Genomic DNA, 6,689 nt, shown 5'->3' on the forward strand with positions numbered 1-6,689 from the left:
TAGGACTTCTAGTTTGGATTGCATCTCATTCAATTGATTTTTAATTTCTGCCTGATTGGATCTAAATTCTGCAGTCATGAAGTCTCGTGAGGCCTTAATGCTTTTTTCTAGAGCCACCAGTAGCTGTATAATGGTGCTTCTGAATTGGCTTTCTGACATTGAAGTGTAATCCAGATTTTGTAACTCTGTGGGAAAGAGGGCTGTTTCTGATTCTTTCCTTTGAAGTGAGGTTTTCCTTCTAGTCATTTTGCTCAGTGCAGAGTGGCCAAAAACAAGTTGTATTGGAACACGGGGGAGTATCACTGGTCCGTCCAGCTGGTCTTCTGGGGGAGGGGCCTGCTGTGCTGATTTTCAGGTGTTAGCACTTGGGGGAGCTGCTCTGCCCCTGCCTGTTGCAGGGCTCAGCGGGGGTTGTTTACCCAGTCGGGCCCCAGGAGGAACAGCCCCTGTGGCTATGGCAGCTCTGGAAGCCTGGATTCAGCCTCCGCAGGAACTACGGGGCTCGGGGCTCTCTGCTCTCCGTCCGCAGGGCCTGGAGGCTCCGGGGCGGGGCCGCTGATCTGCTCAGCTCGGGGCAGGAGCGTCCTCGCTGTCCTGGGCCCTCCCAGCCTCTGCCTGTCCCGGGGGAGGCCGGATCCTGGGCTGTGTCCCGGCGCCCTGTGCTCCGGGGCCTGCGCTGTTGGATTCGCGCTCCCGCCCCGCAGCCCCCTCCGCGGAGCCGCTCCCGAGCCCCTCCGAGCTGCTCCGGGTCCCGCCGTGCGCGCTGCAGCCCTTAGGGAGCTCGGAGCACTCTCCCGGGGCGCAGGTGTCTGTTAGTGTCCCCGGGAGCCCGAGGGCATCCCCGCTCTCCTGGGTCCTGCTCCAACTCCCTGCGAGCCCCTTTCCGCCCGGGAAGGTTGGTGCAGCTCCTGCTCCTCCGGGACGGGGCTCTCCTGTCCTGGGGACACTCGCCCCGGCCTCAGCCCGGCTCCTCGCGGGGCCCCTCCCCCTCGGAGGCCTTTTGTTCCTTTATTTCTTTTTCCCCGTCTTCCTACCTGGATAGAAGCGCGGACTCTTCTCACTGTAGCGTTCCAGCTGGTCTCTCTTTACATCTCAGGCCGAATTCGTAGATTTTCAGGATGGTTTGAAGGTTATCTAGGTAATTTGGTGGGGACAGGTGATTTGGGGACCCTGCTCTTCCGCCATCTTGCCCCGAAGATCAGCACTGGGTGTTCTATGCAACTGATGAATTACTAAACTACCTCTGAAACGAATAATAGACTACATGTTAATTGATTGATTTTAAATTGAGAAAAATGAAAAAAAAAAAAAAAAGAGTCACATACTCCACCAACTGAGCCAGCCAAATTCTCCAAAACTGAGATGTGATTTTGATGCAAATGGCTCTGGAGTCACCGAGATGTTGATGCCCAAGAAGAACCAAATCGCCGTTTATGAACTCCTTTTCAAGGAGGGGGTGATAGCGACCAAGAAGGACATCCACATGCCCAAACACCCTGAATTGGCCGACAAGAATGTGCCCAACCTTCACATCATGAAGGCCATGCTCAAATCCCGACGCTACGTAAAGGAACAGTTTACCTGGAGACATTTCTTCTGGTACCTTACCAACGAGAGTGTCCAGTATCTCCATGATTACCTCCACCTACCCCCCGAGACTGTGCCTGCCACTCTGCACTGCAGCAGACCCGGTACTAGCAGGCCACCGCCCAAAGGTCTGGAGGGAGAGCGACCTGCAAGACTCACAGGAGGGGAAGCTGACAGAGACACCTACAGCCCCCTGGGGCCGACAAGAAAGCTGAGGCCAGGACTGGGTCAGCAACCGAGTTCCAGTTTGGAGGTGGATTTGGTGGTGGACGTGGTCAGCCACCTCAGTAAAGTTGGAGATTGTTTTATGCTGAATAAATCTGTAGCCAGAAAAAAAAAATGACTCTGCAGTCTCTGGGTTAGATTCAAATTCCAACTAGGTCATTTACTTGCTGTGTGACTTCAGCCACGTGACTTAACCTTTCTGGGCTTTGGTTTCCTCATCTATTAAAAAATAAAAAACAACAACAGAAAAAAAAACCCCTCTGTCTCAAGATGTCTGTCACCATTTAGAATCTTAAACTACCAAATCTTTGGGTGGAAAAGGAAAAGGGACAAGACCCAGCTTTTGATGGAGCCCCAGTGGTATGCCAGGTGTGTGATTACACCTCCTCTAGGACTCCTTCAGCTAAGCTTTTCTCCATCCCAAGTCAAAGAGCCTATGATAATCTGTTTGGGCTTCTGAAACGTGCCTACAGGGTAGTGGTTTCTGACTCATATTCTGACACAAAATGTGCATGGTGGATTAATTTTGTTCAACACACCTTGGTGGTTTTGTAAAAGGAAAATCTGTGCAACTGAGTTCATTCATTCTACTGTGTTCCAGACACTATGGGAGACGCTGGGGACCTCATGGTGGGCTGCCTTTGTGGAGCTGGGCACACTGGCACCTCAATGCCTGACCCTGTGAACCAATTCAAAAGCAGCGGGACTGTCCCATTCAGCCCAGGTTAGGTGAGGCTGAAGGGAAACCGTAAGAGCCTGCTCTGGGAGCTGAGCCGAGCCGAATCCCAGCTTGGCTGCTCGAAAATGAAAGGCCAGCTGAATTCAAAACACCTGCCCACAATAAATAGCAAAATAATAATAACGTGGTATTTAAATGCTGGCATCCAGACTTCTTATCTGCTGTGCAGGCTTGTCGGGAGAAGGCTAAAACAATGGAGGGACCACAGGCACCCCCTAAAACAGAAATACTGAGATACAAGCAAGTAGGTTTTCTCAGATTGTGGTCCCTGGGCCACCGGCCACACAACCAGCTCAGGGAGCTTGTGTTGAATTCATAGTCTGGTCCCCTTTCCCAATGCACTGACTCAGAACTCCAAGAGGGAGGGCTTGTGAGCTGCATCCTTTACAAGACCTGTAAGCCTCCCCCCTCCTCCCACAGTGAGCCTACAGCCAATCTGAGAGTCACTATGATCTTGTTGCATTTAATGTAAACAACTTGTATAGACGTGTCTCTCTCCTTTCTGATCTTAATGATAATAAAACCAATAATTGGTAATGTGTACTGTGCACTGTCTATCTGCCAAGGAGTGGTATGAATCAGGCATTTTACTTATGACTCATTTATATGCCCAAAAACTGTGTCTTGGTTCTATTGTCATCCCCATTTTACAGGTGGGGAGACCGAGGCATGCAGTTTGGTGACTTGCCCAAGGTCTTACTTATTAGGAATACAGCCAAGATTCAAACTCAGACCCACGGATCACGCAAGAAAGGATCTCACTTCTTGCAAACATGAAACAAAATAAAAGCAAGATGCTGAGGGCAGTGGTTTTTGGGTGATGAGAATACAGAGAGGACACTGCCCTTTGCCAGGGCGGGGTGGGCTAGTGTGTCACAATTAGATATTTCAGTCCTCTGGAATCAAATCAGCTCGTCACTGGCATCATGTTCTCTCCAGCACGCATAGCACCGCTGGCTCGCTTTCTCGGTGTTGAATCCAAACACCACAGTTTTAGAAACTGCCCTCTTTCCAAGCACCTTATTAATCCTCAAAACATTTGTGAGCTTTAAAAAATTGTGCTAGCAGCATGTGACATGTGCGACAGGCCACAGCTTGCACTCCCCATTTTCCAGACCAGGAAAACTGGGCCGGCAAGCCAAGTTCCTGGGCCAGCAGCACAGTTGGAGGGTCTTATCCCCTCCCTAAAACCCACCACCTCTTTGGGACTGTGTTCTCACAAAAGGGAAACCAAAACATGGCAACTACAAAGACATCTCCCCTGTCCCCCTTCCACATGAGTTTGAACGATGCAGTCTGGAAAGTGTCTACAAATATGACTTAGGTTCAAGGCCCAGAATCCTAGATGAGAGCTACTGACACCAGGGACAGGTCAGTGTTTTTATCCAATGAGATCTTTGAAAATAACAAGAATGACTCCGATCTGGGCTGGTTGCAAAGGGCTTTTGGTGTTCTCAGGGGCTGTCAAATGCCAAGCAAGCCGGGTTTTGCAGAACAGCCTCCTAAGAAACACCCAAGCCAATTAAAAATGCCTATTTCTAGGCCCTCAGCTAGACCTGGAGATCAGAATTTCCCGAGTTGGATCAGGAAATCTTTATTTTTAACACACCCCTCCACTGCTCCTGATGCCCGGGCAGGTTTAGAAGGCCTTGAGTCCTTGTCATTATGAATTTATTTATATCCTAAAATGGCAAAGCTGGCAGGGACTTGAGATGCTTTAGTCCAACCCCTCATTTTACAGATAAGGGAACGAAGTCTGGGAGGGAGGTGGCCCGTCCAAGTTCCGAGACCCAGGCTGAGTTAACTGCGGCCCATTTAACTTTGAGTTCTGGAAGTAGATCTAATTTCAGGATCAAATTGGCACCACAAAAATACACTTGGATATTAACTTTTTTTAATGGCTAAAAACCTGAGCCAGGTTTCTCATTTAGATTCTTCTATCCAGTAAAGTAGGTAATTTAAGTCATAAGAATAGGTATCCTCACGCCCCATAAAACTCAATAAAGTGATTTCCATCTTAAATGGGGCGGGGGGAGGGGGCCCGTGGAGGATACATCCTGTGAACCTTTCTATTTTTTGCATTGGTCTTCAAGTCCTGAGCAGTATTCACCCAGAAATCAGATCTCTAGCTCCTTATGCAGCTTCCAGGAACTAGCACTGGCCGTCCTCTGCTGGCCCACTCAATGGGATGGACACCTGTGGCTGGTGTGAGGCTTTCAAACACTGAGTGATCAGATGACCTCCTGAGCCAGGCCTCGAAAGCCACTCACCTCCAACAAACAAAATGCAAATGCATTGTGTGTGCTTTCTTCCTGTGGCAGGTTTGCAAACAGAGGTTGTACATCTGGTGTGGGGCCTGGGGGGAACACCTGCCCCTAGCCCAGGGAACAGAGTGACTGACAGGAGAGTCAACATGCCATCCTAGGTAGCGTAAGAGCCAACCAGGAGGGCAGCTGCTGCTGTTACTGCCTCAAGTCCCTACCAAGTCCCCTCTCAGATTTGTCCCAACTGTCTTTGCTGGAGCTGTGCAGTCCAGGCCTTGTGTACCTTGCTACTGGCGAGCTGGGTTCTTTCCTGGACACCTGCCTCCTTAAGCCCACCTGAGCCTGCTGGGAGCCTTGAGCCCAGCACGGTGCCTGGAACCTGGTGAACACTCACAAAAATATTTGCAGGACTTTTGAACTAGACTTCCCCTGTCTCATATCTACATGCTTCTTGGGCTGCTTCCAACCGAATAGCTGATGCCAAAGTGAATTCAATTGGATTTTTATCCGACAAGCTTTGAGTACCTGTTGTTTGCCGAAGTGGTATTAAGATCAGTGAAACGGAGGCCCTCCGCGCCAAGAGGGTGTAACTGAGAAGAAAATGCGCGCATGCGTTCATGTCCTCCTTGCACAAGGCAGCCTATGATGAATGCAACTCAGAGAAGTGCAGAGGCAGACAGCACAGTGGGAAGATTCCTGCTTGACTTTCTCCTCTTTATAAGTATTTTTTAACAGCTTTATTGAGATATTACTGACATGAAAACTTGTATATATTTAAGATGTGCAACCTGATGTTTTCATATTCATATACATTGCAAAATGATCACCACCATCCAGCTAACTCACAGATTTATCACCATCACGCAGTCACCCTGTGTGTCTGTTGAGATTTAAGATCTATCCTTGGCAAACTATACATTAGATCTCCAGACCTCCTTTATCTTGCACAACTGAAGTTTTGTGCCCTTTGACCAATATTGTTCCACTTCCCCTCCCCCCCAGACCCCCTCTCTCCTCCCAGTCGGTAACCCCCATCCTACTCTCTGTTTCTGGAGTTTTAGTATTTTGGATTGCACATGTAAGTGAGATCATGCAGTACTTGGTTTTCCTTGGTTTCCTTTGCAGAATGCCTTTGAGATCCAAACATGTTGCAAGAGGCAGGATTTCTCTCTTCGTTCATGCTAAGTGATATTTCATATATATATATATATATATATATATATATATATATATATATATCCCATCTTCTCTATCCATTCATCTGCTCGAGGACACTTCAGTTGTTTGCACATCTCGGTAATTGTGAATAATGAGGCAACAAACTTGGGGTGCAAACAACCTCCTAACCCACTGCAGGCTGTTTATTGCCTTTTGCTAGCTCTCCAGATAGTAAACTCAGCAAGGGTAGGGATCTTGGTTTCTGCTCACGGATCTTGCCAAGTGCCTAAAACGGTAGCCAGCATGTAGTAGGTGATTTACAAATATTTCTGACTGATTTTGATTCAGATGGGGTCTGGATTCCAATCCTTTTTCTGCCAAGTATCAGCCATATGACCTAAGGCAATGCTTTTTTTTTTTTTAACTTAGCTTCCTTATCAATGAATGTGGAATAATGGCAGTTGTGAGGATCAGAGTTTATAAAGCAAGTGGCTTTCAACCAATGGCATTAATGTTACTGTGATTATCATATTATCTTAGTGATAAATTTTTGAAAGGCACGGTATCTTGGAAGAGAAGATTTATTATAACTGGCACACTAATTCTACCTTTTAACTATCTATTAGGTTACTATCAGCCAGAAGTCACAGAAAACCAACTCATACTGGCTGGATTTTTTTTTTCCTCATGTAACAAGAAGTCTGGAAGTGAATTCA

At 47.9% G+C, this 6,689-nt stretch overlaps 1 pseudogene; it reads left to right on the forward strand.

The window, feature by feature from the left end:
* Positions 1-1,399: 1,399 nt before the first annotated feature.
* LOC129512103 (40S ribosomal protein S10-like) lies at positions 1,400-1,878 on the forward strand (annotated as a pseudogene).
* The last annotated feature ends 4,811 nt before the right edge of the window (positions 1,879-6,689 follow it).

The sequence above is a fragment of the Nyctereutes procyonoides genome, unplaced genomic scaffold (genome assembly GCF_905146905.1).
Source record: "Nyctereutes procyonoides isolate TBG_1078 unplaced genomic scaffold, NYPRO_anot_genome, whole genome shotgun sequence".
NCBI lineage: Eukaryota > Metazoa > Chordata > Mammalia > Carnivora > Canidae > Nyctereutes > Nyctereutes procyonoides.